The sequence below is a fragment of the Prosopis cineraria genome, unplaced genomic scaffold, assembly GCF_029017545.1.
Source record: "Prosopis cineraria cultivar Desert tree isolate PC_DT_omini unplaced genomic scaffold, ASM2901754v1 PC3, whole genome shotgun sequence".
Classification (NCBI taxonomy): domain Eukaryota; kingdom Viridiplantae; phylum Streptophyta; class Magnoliopsida; order Fabales; family Fabaceae; genus Prosopis; species Prosopis cineraria.
In genome coordinates, this window is record NW_026555334.1 from 5,426,074 (window position 1) to 5,449,046 (window position 22,973).

Consider the following 22,973-nt stretch of genomic DNA (forward strand, 5'->3'; position numbering starts at 1 on the left):
AAAAATTATGTGTGAATGAACCATAACATGAGATAACCCATGTTCATTTAGTTTTTAATAACTAGAAACACTTATTAATGTCTTTAGATTCACAAACCATGTAGAAAACTTGCTACCAAACAAAATCTTATATAATAAAAAAAATGTTAAGTTTTCTTTTTATAACATCTTTCACAGATTGCTCCCTGAAAATTTAACCTCTTAAAATTCTTACAACAGCACAGCCCCAAGATATAACCAAGTGAGAATCCTACCTATAAAATACGTAGAGCATAAATAACTAAGATACAAATCGATTACAATGGCCTTAGGACTATACAATCATGATATAGAGAGACAATATGCAATAAAAGACTTTCCACTTGACTATTCACATAAGTACTTTTTAGGAGTCAACCTGAATTGCAAGCTCAACACTATCATTTGAAGCTAAAAATATTTATCAATAAATAGCATCTCAATCATTAGTATAAGTAAACAATAATAATAGACATATTAAAATCTGAATCTTTGAAGTAAATTGATTTTCAATAGTAAAAAGAAAATCAACTAAATAACAAATCATCATTCACATTTTTGAATAACTAAGAATATAAGAAAATACGAAAATAATAAGTGTAAAAATTAAAATTAATAAATAAACTCAACAGAGTTTATATATCTAAAAATGAATGTATAGATTAAAAACTTTATCTTTTATTTTAGGACTTGAACAAAACAAATATAGGCGTGGACACACAATCCACGAGGATGAGTAACATATCAAGCATGACAAGAAATTGTAAAAAATAGACGCAAGTATAAAGTTCACGAATAATAGGCGTGGATTATATCCATTAAACTATATCTTCCATTCCACATATGTTGGTCAACACACGGGACTAACACCTCTAATACACCATGCTAGTTAGGTATACCATGGCATGCCAAAGGCTAATGAAAGTATTGCTAACAATCAGTATTATGTATTCAATCCTATAAAATGTTTATGGTATGCATGCGATCGAACCATTCTTGTAATTTGAATTGTTGTTTAATTCATAATGCATAAATGATCTTTTCAACAGTAGGTCATCCAACCCATGCATGTGCAATATTTCAAGAAAACAAAATAACTATAAGAAAAGTTGCATAAATAAATTCAAACCCTGTAAAACTATTCACATGCTTTAACTAGAAAATTTCAATACTATGCAGTATTTAAACACAAGGTATAATAAGGCAGTTTGTTTAGAATAAAAGAAAATAAATCAAGAAGTTAAACATTCCTTTAAATTGCAATAGGATGTTATTTACTTACCTGAGACACTCTCGAATAAATAATTTATCTTTTAACCAATCTCATAAGAAATCACTATAGACTACCCAAGTACTTAAAGAGAAAAGTCATTGTCAAATTTCAATCCAAGCTTCTTCCCCCTTTTATTATCGATCCCATTATAACTTTTCTTTATTCTTAACCACCCTCATCTTAATGCTCTTTAAATAAAAATTATACACAATACTTATTACTAACTATAGCACATCTTTGACAAATCAAATATAATTATTCTTTATTCATTAATTCAAATTCTTCATAAATCAAATTCCAAACAATAAAATTATTAGCTAACTCCTCTCATAAGGTTAATATCCATAGCTAAACTTGCGGATGCTAATATGAAGGTCGAACAATTCAAGAAAGCCATAATATGATGCCTTGCAACTATAATAACTAACTACCAACTTTCATTTAAAAAAAAAACTTAGTTTCTTTCAAGCAATTTCATACATCTACTCATAAAAGCAAGCACAAGAATATAGGTATGCCTCCCAACAACTTTCAAGCATTAAAGAAGATCACATAAAAAAATGGGAAAATCATCTTTGATAAATCCAATCCCTAACTCACAATTACAACTTTATTCATTTAGCTTGTCTGTGTAAAATAAAATATCTACTAACCATTAAAATATCTATAAGTGATTATCCTACACTTACATCCATCTCATAGTACATTCAAAATACTTCTTTTCATTGACTCAATCAATAATTCACACAAAACCTTTATGAGTAATATTTATCATCTTTCTTTCACAAAACATGAATATTAGATGACGTATGTACTATAATCTAATCAATATTTTTCTCTAGTATTCAGTTGCTCATTTTCAGTTTCAATCCCTTATGCATATTTCATCAAATACCTAACATGCATCAACAATCAACCCAAATAACATGTTTTGTAGTTCATAATCCAATACCTAATCAACTTTTATGCATCAATGAGGTTTTACAATAACTTCCAGCCACACCCAATTTATTATCTTGCCTCAATTTAGAAAGGGAAGGAAAAAATTACAGATTTTAGTTCTCAATCATTCAACAAAGAAGCAACTACAAAATATTGTAAAAGTACCTTTCCATTTTAGCTCCTTTTCCTTCAAACTTCTTGATGACCAAACACTCTAAACCTCCCCCATCTTAGACGTTCAATAGTAGGGGAAGTGAAGAAAACTATGGCCCATTTGATACCTTAGAATCAATAAGTGGGAGAAGGAATCAAAAATGGAATCCATATTATAGTGTGTTTGGTATGTTATAATTACAATTCTCTAGAATCTTGATTCCTACAAAATAGGCAGAATTGGATTCCATCATATACAAGATGAAATCTGATTTTATGATAATTTCATGCATTGTCTATCTATTTTACCCCTTCCTCCATTTTATACCTTCTTCTTCCTTATGGCATTTCCAGCAGTGGCGATGACAAGGTGACAATCAATGATGACCACATTTCATCGGTGTTGGATGATGACATCCTCCTCTACAATAGGCTTGGCATAAGCAACAATGGGCTCCTTATGACACTCCTTCTTTCTTTCTCTCTACTACACACAGGTTGATAACTCCATTACTAGCAATGACCCACCTTCTAGCTCTCTATCGACTCAAGGAGTTTCACACCACCATCACAAGTTGACCACTCTATCATCCATTGATAACTCGCGTCCCATGACCTCTCTCTCTCTCTCTCTCTTTCTCTATTGTACATAGGTTAACTACTCCATAACCGATGATGACCTACCTTCTAGATCTCCATTGACTCAAGGAACTTTATACCACCATCACAGGTCGACAGTTCCATCATCCATTGGTGACCCATCGCCCATGGCCTTCTCTCTCTCTCTCTCCCTGTATGTGTAGGCATTCTTAGTCTAGGCATGAATATTTAGCAATGGATGTTATATGAGCCATGTTGTCGAGCTCTTGCTTCTTGGTCTAGGTGTGAATCTAGTAGTGTATGAGGTAGATGAGGAAGATGAATTAAGTAGGTCTTAGGGAGGGTTGTGATGCTCGGACTTAGGATTTCAACTATGTAGAGGGAGATTTTTTTTATTTAAGGATATTTTAGTCTTTTAACATATGGATATGCATATTAAATAATAAATAATACAAGGATTCCATATACATACCAAACACACATATGCAATCACATTCAATTCTAATTCTATCACACCAAATGAGGCCTTAATCCCCCACACACATCACACATGACGGTGGACGACTGAGTGAGAGAAAGAAAAGCTAAAGATGTAACTCACACACATGATAGTGACAAAAAACCAAGGAGCAGAGGAATCATGTTGGAGAAGAAAAATGAAAAAGATTCAAGAGAACGAGAGGAAAGTAGTGTACAAAGAAATCTCCCATCCCCCTTTCCTATATATCGACCAGTGAGTGGGAGGGTTTCTTTTTTTTTTTCCTTCTTTTATTTTATTTATTTGTTTCTTTTGGCATTGACAAGAAAACTAGAGGTAGGGATATTTGGTTATTTAATTTCAAGTAAAATTTTTAAATGATAGAAATAAGGAAAAATACTTAATTAATGGACTAGACTAAATTTGAATCCAAGACTTGATAGAAGATAAAAGTTGCATTCTCCAACATATTAGAACTTCTATGTTTTTTAACCTATAATTTTAAATATAGATATGAAACAAGAAATCTTAAATAAGTAATCTTATTATCTTTTATTCCTACTATGTTTTGATTTACTATATTTATTAAACTTACTAGGTCAATTAATTATTTATTGTTTATTTTAAGTTACTTTTTTTGGTGTCATTACAATGTTTTTCCTTTGATAGAGCTTGTTAGATTTGATATTTTGGAGCCCTCTCAGGCTAGGGATTACTAAGGCTCTATTTATAGGAAGTATTGGAAAGGTAGGAGTGAGATTGGGGTTGAATAAATCCAACTTATCATGTTTGGTGTGCATCATTGGTGAAGCCAATTCTAGACCCAATCCCATGTTATGTGAGATTACACAAAACCACCCATCCCTTAGTACTGCAAAAACAATGCTAGGATTGATTTTTTCTAGACCAAATTGCCCTTGTTCAAAGTCGGCAATCTGATAATAGTCGAGAGAGATCCCATTGTTGTTGTGGTTGAAGGTATCATTTACATCATGGTTGCGTTCGATTCTGATTCAAGTGTTTACCATCCTCTCTTTTGGATCTAAGTTTCAGTTCTTTATCGTCTCTACTGTTTGTTTCTGGATCTGAGTTTTTAGGTTCTTCATCATTACTGTGGTCAAACTCCTACACCAACACCATTATCGTTGTTACTTGTGACCTCATCAATTGTCGCTGTAGTCAAACTACTGCACCAACACTATTGCCATTGTCGCTCACGACCTCATCAATTGTTACCTCATCAATCGCTCATGACCTCTAGGTTCTTCATCGTCAGTCATCACCAACATCATTGTGGGCTTGGATTTATTACCATCAGCTTCATTCTTGCCACATCGCTGATTGATTCTCTAGTTCCTAGATCTTTAATTTATGCTTCTTAAATTTATGGTTGTTTTTTGGGTTTTCTTCAAACAAGTGAAGCACAATGAAGATGGAAGGGTGGAAAGAAAGAGATGAGGGTATTTGAGTATTTTTTGCAATTCTTTTGGTTTAATCTCAATCTCATTTTTTTTAATCTCATGTCATACCAAACATGATTTTTAAAAGTCAATCCTACTCCCACTCTCAATCTCATTTCCAATCCTTTAAAATGCAATACCTTGTACCAAATAGAGCCTAAGTGTCTAAGCTTCTTTCTTTTCCTCTCTTAGGCATTTTTCTTGAAGTTTCTTGGGTGTGGGAGTTTAAATCCAAACACATATATGGCTAAGTTCTACCCATCCCTATAACTTCTATGGAATCTTGGGGTGTTGTTTCACATTTCTTCATAATGGGTTTAGCTAACGTAGGTGTTTAAACAAGTTAATGATGGGTTTAATATTAACCTTAACTCTAAGTAACTTGGTTGATAGGAATGGGTTGGTTTAATAGTGTCCTTCAGGCTAATAGGAAGTTAAATTAGCTAATAGAAGTTAAAAATAACATTGGTTATAACTAATACTAATGAGAGTCTTGGGTCTTGACTTTAATTAAGATTTAAATAATAACAACTAGTCATTAATGATGTTTAATAGTAATGATTTAGATTAATCGCTCTTAGAGAGTGCTTGCTTGTTTTGAGGCCCTCTTGATAATTTAAAGTTACTCTTGGTATGGTTTTAAGAGCTGAGATAATCAGAAGTTAAATTATATTATATGTTTGTTGTTTTGCAATATATAAGCTATGTATGAGTATTGCATGTTAAGTACTAGAATGGATTATCAGTATGATTGATTTGTATGGTATCATGTGTAACATCCCAAATTTAACCCAAGATTAATTAACTAATCACAGACAAATGAGTAATTTTAAAGGAATATTTAGAGATAAATAATTTTAATTAAGAAATTATTGTTGAATTTAATTTAGAATAACATCTAAATCTTAAATTATGATTTTTTAAAAAAATAGAAATATTATTATTTAAAAAAGAAAAGAAATATAAAATAAAAAATAACAAGAGGGATGGGGAGGGATTCTCTCTGTGTGTGTGGGGTGTATGTTTAAAGAAGAAGAAGAAATGAATGAAAGAGAGAGTGTGTGGGACCCACACTTTTTTTGAAAGCAAATCTCACCTCTTTCTTCTTCACTTCCTTTCCTTCTTTCTTCGTTTCCTCGGTGCAAACAAAGAGACAAGAGTGACGCTAGTGACAAGAGCTAATTAGAAGATAAGATTCCATAATAAAATGCTTTTAATAAGATTTTAAGTATTCTAAAACTATATAAGTGTTTTAAATTTTTTTTAGGCAGATTATGAAAAATTTAAAATTTGAAAGAGGGATAAATTTTTTATGAATAAATATGGCTCTTGAAGTTATTAGTAGTATAATAATTATTTTAGAGTATTATTTTGTTAATGAAATTTAAATTTGAGGCTTTTAAGTTAAACTCTAGATCTCTATAGATAGATTTATGGTTAAATCTAAAAATGTAAATTAATTTGTTGATGTTTAAATGATTATATGGGATGAGAAATAGATTATTATGGCTATAAAATGATGATTTTGGGCTTGAGACTAAATTTGCAATTTTTGGACATTTTTAGATATGAATTTATGAAATGAAAATGAAAATTTTTAATATTAAAAAAATTATTTGAAAGATGATTTTAGCTAAAACTTTGATGAAACTATTATAAAGGAAGCTATTGAATTAAGTGGACATGTTTAAATACATAAAATTGAATTCTAAAACTCAAGAGATTAAGGATAAGGTCTTAAAAAAATAATAATTAAGTGTTGGAATATGAGTGAAATTTGTGTTAATAATATTATTAACACATTGTGATGTGATTAACTATGGATTAATTATTATTTGGCACCAATCAAGTTTTGAAAAGCCTTGAAAGTGTGATAACTTGAGGAGTAACCTTTAGCCTTTCAAAAGTTGAGATAGTCGGGAGAAATATATTGTGTGTTAATTAATTATTTATGTTTGTAAAACAAATAAATATGTACACACACACACACACATTTATATATTTATATATATCTCCAAATCTTGAAATTGTTGCTTGTAATGCTTATGTGACCTTGTTGAAATCCTATAATTTGTAACTAAGGTAATTGTGGCACATGTAAAAAATTTGAGTAATGAAATTGAGAGTTGATGATGATGTACATACTTTTGATTATAAATTGTAGATTGTACATAGTAATGAATTGTGTATGAGCATGTTGAGTTTTCATATAATGCCAATGTGATTTATGTGGTAACATGAAAATTGATGCATGAGATATGATTGAGATATGATGATTCTTGATGCTTGTTAACCATGTACATTGAGGAACATGTGGGTAATTATGAATTACATATAAGAGTTATTAAAATGCATTTTTTCATGAGCATGATGATATGGCGGGAGTTTGCCTTAGTCAAGGAGCTAGCAATTGTGCAAAATTTTTATAGTACTTGGCTATTAATCGATAACCCTAGGGGTTATAGCCGCTACTTACCTTGTAAGGTACTATAGCATTGTTCTTATTAAGTGATCTAACTTTACTGGCTTACCTGGAGTTTTAGTTAGAGCTAGTCTTGAGTATGACACCCTATAATATGTGACTTGAGAAAAATCATATTCATAAGTGAGTAAGATAACTCTAACCCGATAGCTCCTCATGCTATGATTAAGGCCTTAGGTAGTCTCACCACATAGATTATCCCTCTTAGTTGTTGGCTTACGGGTTTTATGTCAGAGGAAATAAAGGGAGATATAAGGAAGATATTGATTGTGCATTTCATCATTGTTATGCCATTTGAGTGATTGATGGCTATGTTTAAAACTATGATTGTAATTATGAAAATGAAAACATATAGTAAATATGTGAAAAATATATATGTGGGCTCTTATGCCAATGTTGTATAAACATTCAATACTTGTGGGCCATCGTGTCAATTTTGTACTTGACTTTATTCTTGAGATTATTCACATGAGTTAGATGTTAATAAGATTAACATGATCTTGATATGATTGTTTGCATGGTTATCTTGATAAATTTATTAGCCACTTACATTAGTGATTAATTATCATCATTTATATGACTTAGATATACCTTGATTATTGAGTAGTTGTATTCACCCCTCTCTTTTAATATATTATAGGAGCTAACTCATCTGGAAAGAATAGAGGAAAGAAGCATCAGGCCAAGTGATAATAATCATTTCTGTAGATCTTTCTCTTTTTATTTTGATATGTGTATTTAGTTTATAATATTACCAATTAAGACAATATATCATTGATCCACTTACATTATGGGTTTTATGTTGGGTAGAAGTGTATTTTAGGCCCTTTGGAATGTAATTTAATGCTTATATTTATATTAGTGGGCTAAAATACTTGTACAAGTAAAGATAATTATTATCTGCTTGATTTGAGAACTTAAATATTGTTATGGTCTTCCCTTGTATTTTTTATGTTCAAGGTTGAGTAGTTGATATTAAGTATATATGAATGAAAAGAAAAATTCATGCATATGATGAGCTGTTGATGAATAGATGATATATAGAATATGACGACAGGGAGATAATCATTATAATAAATATGATTGAGACCTTAGCCCCTTACTGTCAGTTATGAAAGGGTTTGAGTGGTCAAGTGTCATGCTAGTAAAGATATATGTTATGTAGAGTAGGGCACAAGGAGAAAATAAGAGAGGAGTTTTTTCTCTCATCTTGAGATGTGTTTCTTAATCATGCTTTCGCACATGTTTAATTAAATAATATGAGCTCTTGAAATATTTGAAAGACTTGGAATCCCTTTGTTTTTAAATAGTTTGTGAAAATATATGTTATTGACTTATTTAGGTTAATCTCTATAGGATAACCCTTTTGGGTTAGTCCTTGATTAACCATAATTAGTGTGATGATTTAAGTCCTAATTTAGAGCACCCTTACATATTAGTATTAAGTTTTTGAGTTTCAAGAATTGGATTGTGACCAGTGTGTGACTACTTATATGATTATGTACTTATTTTGTGATTTATGCTTGCATTTGTATATAAAATTAGCAAGTATCATTATGCATGTATTATTTTCCTCTGTGAGCTAGCACTAACTATTTTCCTTTTGTGGTATTATTTCTATCCTTAAAAGGGAAGAATGTGGTGCAAACTAGAAACACTGCTATCAATAATTAGGCAAATTCACCAAGACCAAAGGATTAAGTAGTGGTAGAAGATGAAACAGCACTGGCTCAAGTCTAATAAGGATAGGTGGTGATAGAGTTACCAAACCCGATTGAACAAGTTTAAGTCCTAACTCAAGCAGAACCTTCTATTCAAGCTCCAATTCAAGCTACTCCTGCCACTAGTAATGACAACGATATGGCATTTCTTACTTTAATACTGAGGGATATCCAGAAGAGGATGGATGCGTATGAATAAGTCATATTGGGGACTCTTGTCGAGGGTAATAGCAAAGTTGTTGTCAAGGATGTTGGTAACCTTGAGAAGAAGCAAGGGAAAGTAAATCAATAAGTCAATAATCAACAAGAGGAAGAGTCCTCTAGGGGTTCTGAACAAAGTTATCAGAACAACTCCATGAGGCAAAGAAAAAGAAAGATGTCACCATTGACCATGTTGCAAGATTAAGCCTGCCATCCTTTGAGGGTTTCATAGTAGACCAAGCTGGGGAGAAATGGATTGATGAATTAGAGTCTATTTTCTCTGTGATAACTTGCACTACTAAACAGCGAGTCTAATTGGCTACTTTTAAGCTTAAAGATGCGGCTAAACAATAGTAAGAAAGCATTAAACCTATTGATGGATCTGAAACTTGGAAGCAATTTAAGAAGAGGTTCTTTGCCTACTACTTCCCGCCAACTATAAAAGTAGCAAAAGAAGTTGAGTTCCACAATTTGAGACAAGGCAATATGGATGTTGAAGAGTTCATAACCAAATTTAATGAGCTTTATAAATTTTATTTTTACTTGAAGAGTAATGCTGATGAAGAATGGAAGTATGAGCAGTTCCTAAGCAAGATGAGGCTTAAGTATAGCAGGCCATTGACAGCTCATGATATTGACTCATTTGAAATCATGTGTAACAAGTTAAGGACTGTTGCTAGAAGAAGCCAGATGAATGATGGTAACTGACAAGATGGCCAAGGTTGATATTCCTCTTTTATGGGCCCCATTAGGGGTGTGAGCAAAAAGTCAAGTTACAGCTTGGGATTCTCTAAAGGTTAAGGTGGAGGTGGAGGTGGAGGAAGCAATAAAAAGAATTTCTCTAAGGAATCATGAGAAAGAATTTCTCTAAGGGATCATGAGGGGAAACTAAGTGGTTATGCATGATAAAGTTAAAAGTTAAATTAATTGCATAATAATTTATCTATGCTTGTAGTAGAGATTATCTTTTCCAAAATAATGAGAATAAAAAATAAATGTCTTCTAACTAAATTGCTACACAAAAATTACTATTTGCTAAAATTAAGAAAATCAATTTGAGTTACTTAAACTTAATTAATTTGTCTCACGTTTAATTTTTTTTTCTAAAGATACACTTGCTTAAATGGCAGTATAATGCCTGCACACCATTTAATGAAGATTAACTTTGGAAATAAAATTAATGCACCAGTAAATCATTTTTTTCTCTTATATTTTAGACCACCTCAAGCTTAACAAAATAAATAATAAATACTTCAAGTTGTCACGTTAATTTTTTTTAGCACCATCACATTTTATAGTTTGATAGATTATGCTTCCCCCCCCCCTTTTTTAATTATACACATAAAGTACGAAACTATGTAGACATGTACAAAAATAGTCATTCACATAAAAAAGTATCAAACTTCATTTATTCTAAGGAAAGAACCTAATAATCATGTCAGGCCTGCCAAAACCTGGGCCTTTCAGGCCCATCAGCCCAATTTGTTAACCTAAAATTGTATTGGAAGTTGGGCCAAACCACCTTCACACTTTATTTTATTGTGAAGACTCTTTAGAATTGACCATCACAAAAAAAACGGGGGGTCTTAGAATTGACAACCAATGCAGAAAGGTCTAAGAAAATGGGGATATAGAGTGTCTGATGTCCTCTCTGCTACCTCTTAATACCCAAAACCTTATCCCTTCATTTCAGCTAATGCTCAAAGCAATTTCATGTAATTTTTTCAAATGAAGATTTGAGATTTTAGAAATTAAAGAGTAGTAAACATCTTAATATCTCATGTACAAGAAAATGGAGGGCAATAGGAGATAAGAAAAGTGGCAAAAAAAAAACAAAGGGCCTTTTAACTTAGTAGCGTATAAATTCTTCTATAAGTACAAAATCGTAGGTTAAATCCCACTTACAGTCTCAAGTTATAAGTATATGCTCTTCCAATTAAAAAAAAAGTGAAAAAGATAAAAATCTAGAGGCCAAAAAATAGATTAAAAAATATATTGGTCCAAGAAAATAACAAGAAAAAGCTATTGGCCCATACACAAGTGGGGGAAAGGTACAAAAAGGTAAAAGAGCACTATAGATTATAAAATACAGAGACTTAAAAGATACTATAGCAAGTGTCCATAGCTTTGTGGGTTTGTAACCTCTTAGTTGAAGATTATTGGGCCAAGACAGCAATGCTCACTCAAATTACCACTATGTAGCGAACGTGTGGATCTGACTCTTTCTTTGGCATTTTCCTTTAATTCTATTGTGATGTCAATCTCTACTTCTCCTTTCTTCTTCTTCGTCTTTTTCATCTTTATTTCTATCCTGTCTAAAAGTAGTGCATGTAGCAAACTTCATTTTTGGGTAACTTCTCAGAGCAAAACCAATTATTTTATGGAATATTTAAGAGTTGGTTTAGTATTATGTATAATAATAGTATACTTAATTAAATATTTGCAATTTGGCCAAAAAAAAAACCTATTTGTTAGCTTAATCGAATGGTTTATTCTTGACACTTAAGCAACTCGTGCCTCAATTTTAGCTATCCAATCAAACAATTTGTTGTCATGCTTAGGGTTAGCCCAAGGTTTTGATAAATTGATTTTAATTTGAAGGAAATATTTTTAGGATATTTATATGTTTAATCAAATAAAAAGATATTTTTATAATGTCAAATACAAAGAATGATCTTGAAAAGTTTCGGCTGGTTAAGTACAAGGTTTTAAATTTGAGTCTGTGTTAATACAGGAAATATTTATGAAAGAGTTAACAACAATTAGGCTTGACAATATTTAAATTTGAATTTAACATTACTTGATATTAAATAGCTATATAAAGAATAAATAATTTTTTAACAAATCTAATTGACACATAAATAAAACTTTATTTTCTCTTCTAATCCTAAAAAGCAAAATCTCATGATCTCAAATTTCCTATTAAAGTTTCTTCAAAGATCTTCTTAGGGTGTTTTTGGCAGGAAGAAAATGAAGGAGAGAGGAAATTCTAGTAAATATAATTTTTTTAAAAAAATAGAGAAATGGTGTTAAAAAAAATTAAATTAATTGTTTTCACTTTTTTAATTTACATCTTCTCTTCATCAAAATTTTATAATATCAAGTATCTATTTTTTAAATCAAATTCATTAGAATATTTTCTTCCCTCTTCTCCAACGATCAGGGTTAAGAAATTTTTAAGTTGCCCATTTAAGGAGATTTAATTTAATCTGTAATTAAGGGTGAGACGTGGAGAGACATTAATTTCCACAAGAAAAGGGACACAAAAAAACAGGCCATGTGTCACACTGAGAAAAAAGGCTAGAATTGTTCATTAAAGGAGTCATAGATTGAAAAGCATGTTGGGATATTAACATGGTAAGCAAATAAATCAAAAGATTTGGATCAATACCTTATGAACATGTGTTCAAAGCAAATCATATGATAGCAAGCCGCCATAGAGCACTCACTGGTATTGTTTTAAGAATTAGATTGAACCAAACTGGGCGTTAGATTGATTGGATTGTAAATTGAAGCCATTAACAATTCAGTTTGAACAAAAAAAATATAGTTAAGTTGGATTGAATAAGAGTTAAACTGTAAGTAAGTTAAAAATTATAATTGTTTTTAAAAAATTGAATGAGCTTATACATAATATAAAAAAGCTAAAAAAATTTAAAAATTAAGTCAACTTCATTTTTTATCCTTTTCATGTATATAATGTGATTTAAGAATATTTATTTAAAAAATGTTAATTGTTATAAATACAAATATAATTATTTTTAAACCTGCTCATACTTAATTTAATCAAAATTTATTTACATTTAACAAGTTACAAAATTAGAATTTATAATTTATAATATTATTGATTTATGTTCATGTTTTTGTTTTTTTAATTAACAATTAGACATATTATGAATTAATTTCTCACACACACACACACACATATTTTAAATATGCATTAATATTAATTTTTATTTAATTATTATTTAATCAATTTGATCAACAGTTCAACCAGTTAGATCATAAAAATTAAGAACCAAAAATCTTTTCAATTTAACATTTGATTGGACTTTTAAAATATTTGTTATTGCGGCAAATATCAACACCTACAATAAGGCAAAAGAATGTCACATAAAAAAAGAGCTTTTGTGATTTGAATATGGGCTCGAAACGTTTTGGGCCCAAAAACATTGAAAAGACGATGTTACATGTGGAAAAGCAGTTGCATGCAAGCACAAGTGGCAACATATTACCATGCTACAAAAAGGGAAAATGACTGTGCGTGTGTGTTCTTTTTTTTTTTTTGGCAAAAGGGGAAATGACTCTTGGTGATCAAGATTCAAGAATGAAGCCTATAAAAAAGGTTTATATAAGTGAAAACAAATTAAAAAATTTGTATAAAAAAATTGAAAAGACGATGTTACATGTGGAAAAGCAATTGCATGCGAGCACAAATGGCAACATATTGCCATGCTTAAAAAAGGGAAAATGACTCTCCTTTTTTTTTTTTCAAAGGGAAAATGACTCTTGGCGATCAAGATTCAAGAACAAAGCCATAAAAAAAGTTTCTATGAATGAAAACAAATTAAAAATTTGTATAAAAAAATCAGTTGCCAATTTTGGTAAGACTATTACTTTTTAACACTTTTCTAATTACATGTGAAATCTGTAAGTTTAAGGTGATGAGTTTGCGGACATTCAATGGGTTTTGAGTGAGCCAATGAAAAAAATTAATCATTTGATATTTATATTTATAATTCTAACTTGGTTGAAATGCCCAATGGTCATTGACAAGTTATCCAACTGACTATGTCATCTCTCTTACTTGGAAGAAATCACGAGTTCAAATCCGGCATTGACTTGTTTTTGTGTGTACCCATGTGTGTCTCCCTTTCTTTATTGGGTAGGGCTGGGTTAAAGGTCAATTTTTTTTAAAAAAAAATGCCATCAATAAACTTAAATTCAATACATCTCAATTCTTATAATTTTGTCTCAATTAAAACTTAATTTTTGAAATCATGATTCATGAAATTTTTAGAGGGTGTGATGATTTTCACATTTATAATATATATTAATGAGTTTTATCATACTTAACATGAGGAGGAATGATAATTTAGTTTATTTATGTGTTAATTTTTTCAATCCATTCTATTCCGTTCCTTTCCAATAACCAAATGCAACCTTAATCTCTGACTCGATATAACATAATTCTTAAAGTTTTAATTGTTTGAAATGTTAATCCATATATTTTTAGAAAATAAAATTACAAGAATTAAATTTAGGAAAAAAAGCATCAAGAAGTCCTCCACATCAATTTAGAATATTTAAAAGTCCCGTGAAATTTTTAAATAGCTACCAAGCCCTAGAGACTTAAGGGTATATAAGATTAAAATAATAATGGCCAAAATATCATGTTATAAGATACTTTATTGAAACTTTGACAATGGCCATTTATTATAGGGGCAAAGGTTACTGACAAGTGAGGCACTTAATAAATTTGCATTTGTTCATGACAAATGCCTCATTTGTTAGTAGCCTTTGTCATGGGAATTGGGATAAATGATTATTGCTAAATTGTTAATAAAGCATCTTATGATATAAACATTTTGATCATTATCATTTCAATCTTATTCAAACCCTTATATTTCTAGGGACCTAACAGATATTTTTGAATTTGATGGGGCCTTTGGATGTTTTGAATGGTGTTAGGAGATTTCATAGCAATTTTCCCTTAAATTTATTCCTTGAACGTTAAGAGACCAGTATTTTATTTAAAGTATAACAAGTTAAGAACTAAAATACACAGAGTCTTAAAGGTCGAAAAAGTCTCTCTGTCGATTTTTCTCCCTCCCCCGCTCTCAATTACTCTTGTGGTATGTTTTTATATCTGCTTATCTTTTGTTACTAGTTATAGTTTTGGTTGGTTGGTAATTGGTAGTATAATTATAATATCATTTTCAGCTAAATTGGACTTTCAATTGAGATAGACGTTTGACCTATGTATTAACCTCCTCTAGGAGATCTTTCTTTTAACGTTAAAATAAATTTAATTTGAAAGATTAATTACATTGATTCCAATTATTATTAAACTAAATTGAGCGCGCACGCGCACACACAGAGGAGTGGTTAACTGTCAAAATATAATATTAAGGTTAACACTCTTTTATGTTAGAAATTATTGATGCTTACCTTGACTTAAATCCATGTGTTTTTTCATTAACAAAATAACGATAAATTATAATATTTATTCTATCCCAATCACTATCATTTTAGTAATAAATGTATTTGATACCAAAAAAATAATAAATGTAATTTTTATTTAAAAAACACACACAAGTATACCCATGTCATTGTCAATGTATAAAACACAAAAATACAATACCTTTTTTATTAATAAAAGTATACCCATAACCTTTTAGGATGTGAGGACAATGTGTGTGTGTAATAATTGGGCATTAGTTCTAATAGTAGAAACTATGACTATTTAAACATAAGGTATTAAGTTTGAGTTTATATGAATACAAAAATACATTTGAAGAAACAACTCCTAATTAGGCTTACTAGAATTTGACTATTGTCATATCAAAGATAAAATAACAACCTATTGAAAGCATGAACATACATCATACTGACTTTGTATTAGTTTTCATATAATTGAAACATATTGAATAATGAATTCTAGAGCACTAGGCCCTAGTTGGCTTTGTGCATGGTCACGAGATGGCTTGGCATCGGTTAAACGTAACCCAAGACACCCTGTGAGATATTGTTAGATAGATTGGAAGAGGAATGCTTGAAAATGGTCAATATTCTGTATAAGTGAAATATGTTTAGAATTGATTATTTTGCTTATCCAAACGGCCACTTACACATAATCCACAATATATATATATATATATATATTATAGTTGTAAACAGTATAACTCATATTAAACTTTGTATGATACATGTCTCGGGGTTTAGTTAACACATAGCTTTGTATTAGAAAAAACTGTTTTTTTGGTATCTAGGGCCTCCAAGAGAGAAAAATTGTAATTAGGGTCCAATACATTTTGAAATTATTCTACAAGCTCAAAGGTCCTTTTTAAAAATATGTTTTCAGGAGGAAAAAATACAATTGTTCTTAGTGAGAAAGAAAGAATTTTGAGTTCACTGCCAATGAGCAATCACTTGTTAACATGTGAATCTAAAATTGTGAATTTGTAAATATCTAATTGTGAAAATCTAAACTTGCTATCATGATGAATTTTAATTATAAATATATGAAGTCATAAATTATGTATTTTAACTTATGAGTATATGAACATTTAGGTATGAATACTCGACCTTTAGGTTGCAAATTTATTAAGTTGGCCAAGACAAATTTGTCAACCCTGAACAAAAATTTCACTACCAATTAATAATTACTTGTTCATATATAAACCTAAAGTTGTGAATTAGTAAATATGTAGTTGTAAAAATCTAAACTTGTTGTTATGATTAATCTTAGTTTTGAACATATGAAGTAAAAAATTTTGGACTTTGACTTGTGAATAGATAAACATATACTTATAAATATTCAAACTTTAAATTGTAAATTTATTAAGTTGGCCAAGATGAACATGTCGACTTTGAACAATAATTTCAGTTCCAATAAACAATTACTCCTTTGGTCTTATTTATAAAGTAGAGAGAAATGTTTGTTTTGATCATATTCATAAAGCATCTAAATGATTATTATATTCATATTATTATTTTGCCCCTATTAAGTATAGGGAATTTTATTAAATGCTAAAGTATTTCATTTTAAAATAAGTAAATTTAATAGGAATAAAGTTAAAAATTTGATAAATTTTTAGACAAAGTTAATGAGATTTAATGGTATGTTTAAGAGTATATGATGGAAGAAAAATGAATGGTCATTAATGGAATGGAATGTGGTGGAGTTGGAAGGAGTGGAATGGAATGGAAGTTTGGGAGTTTAATTAAAAGAATAAATAATTTTATTTAATTATTATTTAAGAATACTTATAAAATTAACATATTTGAATAAGATATAATTATATTTTTTAGTTTTAAGGTAAGGGGGAGTGAACAAGCGAGAGAAGATGAGAAGGATAAGGATAATTTTGTAAACATGTTATTTATATCATATTATTTCATCCTCAACCCCCTCAATTAGGATTTAAAAAAAATGAGTTTAGGATGGCAAAAGATGCCTTGGAAGGCCACCTCAAGCCATTCCACTCTCTTTTAAAAATTTCTTTTAAATAATGGCATAAAGCTTCTAGTGAGCCCATTTTATTCCATTTCATCTTAAAAAAAAAAAAACTCCCAAACATTACCTAAGGATTTTCTTGGTTCTAATAAACATGCTAAAAGTGACTTATAAATAAAACCTGAAAAATATTTGTTAATATGTAAACCTAAAGTTGTAAATTTGTAAACATGTAGTTGTAAAAATATAAACTTGTGCTTGTTGCCTTTTCTCACTAAGGGCAATTATGTATTTTCTCCTTAAAACAAATTTGCCAAAAGGGCCCTTGGGACTACAAAATAATTTCAAAATGTATTGAGCTCTGAGTGTAGTTTTTATTTCTATTGGGGGCCCAAAATGAGATTCTCTCGTGTTTTTTTCATAGTTTTGAAATTCCACTTAACACAGTCGGTTGAATCGACAAACTATTGAATATGTGTCTTGACTAATTTAATGAAATGACTTGTTCTTAATTCGCCTAGCTACAATTTGACTGCAGTTTGGACTATCAATCCTTGAATTAGTGCCATAACTTGTTTAATTATTGAAATATTTTACAGTGATTTTATTTTGTGGGCTCCTATTTAGAATTTCACTTGCCTTGAATTCGAATTATTTGATAGTGCTTAATATCAAATGATTTTTTAATTGTTCTTTGTTGAATCACAATTTGATTTTTTAGCTGACATCAATCAATGTATTAATATTGCCTCATATCAAGTTGAGAACACTTAATAAGAATCCAAGTTAATATAATTGAGTTAGAATGAGATCCTTTCAACTAAAATATCTACCACCAATGCTGCTACATTTTTAAGATGCAAACTCATGACCTTTAACTAAACTAGTACAACTTACTTACCAGTTAAACCAAGCGTATATGGTTACCTTTTTTTTTCATGGTCAATGTCTTAGTTTGTTTTATTTTTTAAGAGTAAAATACAATAACTTCCCTTCTATTTTGCTAAAATTATAGAGATCTCCCCCTTATTTTAAAAACTTATACTTTAATCCAATTTTCAATATCGTTAGAAATATTTTGTTAAAGATTCTGAAGTACTTAATTTTTTATTTGTAATTATGTTAAAATTTTAAATTACTAATTTTCTCTTATAATCTAATTGTCTCTTCTCTCTTCCTATTTTAAAATCTTTAAATAAATAAGTATGTGGATATTTAAATCAATAATTTAAATTTTTTGTTAAAATTAACAAATAAATATAAATTATATTAAGTAATCTATTATATTAAATCATTGTTTTATTTTTAACCAAAATATTATTTCATTAAACTTTTTAATTGCGTGTTTTGATATATTATTTTAATTTTTAACCAATTCATGTATTTAATGTATTTTAAAATATTAAATAAACATGTTTACAAAATGAAAAAAATTAAAACATTAATTACAAAATTAAAAAATATACATGCATTAATTTTTTGGATAATTTAAATAATTTTAGATAATGTTTATATTCAATGAGGGAGTATTTTGATCCAACATATGTCATTTAATGGTTGATTGGGATGGATGAAAATGAAATTTTAAAAATAAAGAGATATTTATATATTTGTAATTATCCATACTAGAACAGGTTCGAATATATTTCAAAAATAAAAAATATCTATAATTAAATTTAAAAAAATAAAAATATTTTACTTATTTTTCTATTTCATGAATTTTTTTATTCGAAAGTATCACCATGAGCATATCCTTTCATGAAAAAGGACCAAATATGTGGCTAGGATTGATTTGAGGGAGTCATAAGATGTGGACTCATGTTTTGCCGTTGAGTTTGAGTCACATAAGTAATAAATTATTCCTTCACATTAAAATTCTTCATCAACTTGTCATGAATTTGAGTATCAAAATAAATGTTATCTTGTCATTCATACTTTTTATATTTTATTTTAAATCTCAACTCATTGTTCTTCTTTTTTTAAATTTTTTACGCTATTAAAATAAAGAATTTAAATATAAATATTAAATGTGAGATTTTAAATATATAATTTAAATTTAAATATGTAAATACAAATGTCATCTGAGCGATTTCATTAGAAAACACATATGGGAACTACTTTATCCCAAAATTGTTTTAAATTCACAAAATAATTATTAGAGTAAATGAGTTATATAAATGAGTATTTTGATGCAATAATTAAATTATTCGATCCAGATCCAAATACAATGAAGCATGTGAGTTGCCTCGCAATAAAATCTTGATTTCGTATGTGAGATTTGACTGTTTGTTTAGCCTAGTTGGGCATGTCGGACAAATTTTTCAAATATCATTTATTGCTTAGAGGGGTAAATGTGTAATTGTAGAATTTTTATATTTACAATTTAATTTCATGTCATTTTTTTGCAAATTGAGTACTGAGTTTCAATCCCGAACACTGGAATTTAAATCCGAATTACAACTTCAATTATCGTTAAACCAATATTTATTTTGCATAATTTATTAATCACAATAGGTATCATTATTTGTTTACCAGTTAATGAGCATCTCAAACCTTAAACTATTATGTAAAAAATATTTTAAAGTTTGAATTTTTGAAATGTGTAAAAATTCTTTTTAATTTTTAAATTTTGAGCATATAAAATTTTATCATTAAATTAGAAAAAATGGTTATTACTTTTATAGTTATAGAACCACACACTGACATAGTATTTATCTTGACCTTTAAAAATAATAGAGAGGTTTCAAGCTCTTAAAATTTAGATGTTAATGAGAGTTTTCGCATATTTGAAGAATTTAACATTTAAGGTGTTATTTGCATCATAATTTAAGATTTAAAATACTTATTAACCCTTACAAAAATATTATCCTTAGAATAAAATTTAAAGGAAAAACACAATGGTAGATCCCTATGCCTTGATAAAATTTTATTTTTAATTCTTATAATTTTATTTTATTATTTTCATTCCTTTAGTTTAATTGGTTTACAAGTTAGTGTCCATATTTTTAAAAATGTACATGAACACAAAGATTATGAACTGGCAATTAAGGAGGTAAATTTTATTATAAATCTGCTATTTCCTTTGCCGACATGGTAAAAATATATTAATGGCATGGAAATAAATTGACCAGGTATATTTAAAAACAAAAGGTAACTAGGAAAATAGTTTCCACTATGATTTTCACAAAATCACCCTTAGAGAGTAAAAGCTTCATATGCTATGATTTGAACTAATTATCACCGCTCCATGGTTTTTCGTGGTATTCTATTATAAAAAATTATGAAAACAATTTTCTTTTATATTTGACTTAAATAGAATGTGAAAGATGAAAGCGAGATTAAGTATGTGTCTGCAAATGGGTTGACAGAGTTAAATACATATTGGCAAATTTAACTCTATTGGTGTTAACTCATAGTCATTATGTTCATTTTTAAAACTATAGAAACTAACATTACAGGCAAAATCAAATTTTAAAAACTGAGAACAACAAAAACAAAACATAATAAAGTAAATGGACCTATTTTTGTATTTTTCAGATTTAAATATTGAAATGTTAAGATTATCAGGGACATTTTCTTACTTGAAAATAAATCTTCATGTTTACAATATATTGTGGTTAAGTATCAAAGTTTCACAACTTCTTACAGTTAGTTTCTTTGCATAGTTTTGAACTCTCAATTAACCCTACCAATTGAATTAATAAACTATTAAATAAATGTCTCGACTAATTTAATGAAATAATTTGTTCTTGATCAGCCTAACTAAAATTTGACTATAGTTTGGATTATCAATATTTGAATTGGTATTTTAACTTATTCAATGACCGAAATAATTTCAGTGCCTTTATTTTGTGGGCTTTTGTTTAGAATCTCACATGCCTTGAATTTAAGGTATTTGATAATGCTTGGTATCAAATGATTTTTTTAAATGTTCTTTGTTGAATTACATTTTTATTTTTTAGCAGCGAGCAATCAACATGTTATTATTACCCCACATCACATTGAGAACTCTTGATGTGGATCCAAGTTAATATAGATTGTGTTAGGACAAGATCCTTTTGATTGGAAACGCAAATTAGAGACCTTTAATTAAATTAGTACAACTTATTTACCAATTAACTGAAGTGTATGTGGTTATCTTATAATTTTTTTTCACAGTCAATATTCTTAGTGTGTTTTATTTTTTAGAGTAAAATACAATGACATTCCTTTTGTATTGTTAAAATTATAGAGACCTCTTCTTTATTTTAAAAACATATACTTTAGTCTAATTTTTAACATTAAGAAATATTTAGTCAAAGATTCTAAAATACTTAATTTTTTATTTTTAATTTTGTTAAAAATTTCAAAATTATTAATTTTCTCTTATAATCTAATTGTTTGTTCTCTCTTCCAATTTTAAAAACTTTAAATAATTAAGTATGTGGTTATTTAAATCAATAATTTAAATTTTTCGTTAAAATTCAAAAAATAAATATACATTATATTAAGTAATTTATTATATTAAATCCTTATTTTATTTTTGGCCCAAAAATCTTATTTCATTAATATTTTCAATTCGATGTTTGAAATATTATTTAAAATTTTAACCCATTCATGTATTTAATGTATTTTAAAATACTAAATAAAGATATTTACAAAGTGAAAAAAATTAAAATATAAATTAAAAAGTACAAAATATATAAGCATCAATTTTTTGGATAATTTGAATAATTTGTAGATAATATTTATATTTAAAAAGGGGGTATTTTGGTTTAACAAATATAATTTAACGGTTAATTGAGTAAATAAAAATAAAATTTTAAAAATAGATAGGATATTTATGTTTTGTAGTTATTCAGAGGTTTGAATAGGCTTCAAGAATAAAAAAAAAAATATATATATATATATATAATTAAAATAAAATAAAAAAAAGTTAGAATATTTTACTTATTTTTCTATTTATGGGGTTTTCGAAAGTATCACCATTGAGCATGTCCTATCATGAAAAAAGGGCAATATATGTGGCTAGGATTGATTTGAGTGAGTTGTGGACTCATGCTTTGCTGTTGAGTTTGAGTCATAAATTATTCCTTCACATTCGAATTCTTCATCAACTACCCATAATTTATTTTTTTGGCCTACCTAGTCATGAATTTGAGTATCAAACTAAATGCTATTTTGTCATTCATAATTTCTTTTATTTTTATTTTAAATCTTAGCTCGTTGCTCTTCTTTTAAATTTTTTACACTATTGAAATAGAAAATTTAAATATATAAATATTAAATGTGAAATTTTAAATATAAGATGTAAATTTAAATATATAAATACAAATGCCATCTAAGCGATTTCATAAGAAACACGTATGGGAACTATTTTATCCAAAATTGTTTTAAATTCACAAAATAATTATAGAGTAAACGAGTTATATTATATACTTATATAAATGAGTATTTTGATGCAATAATTAAATTGTTCGGTACAGA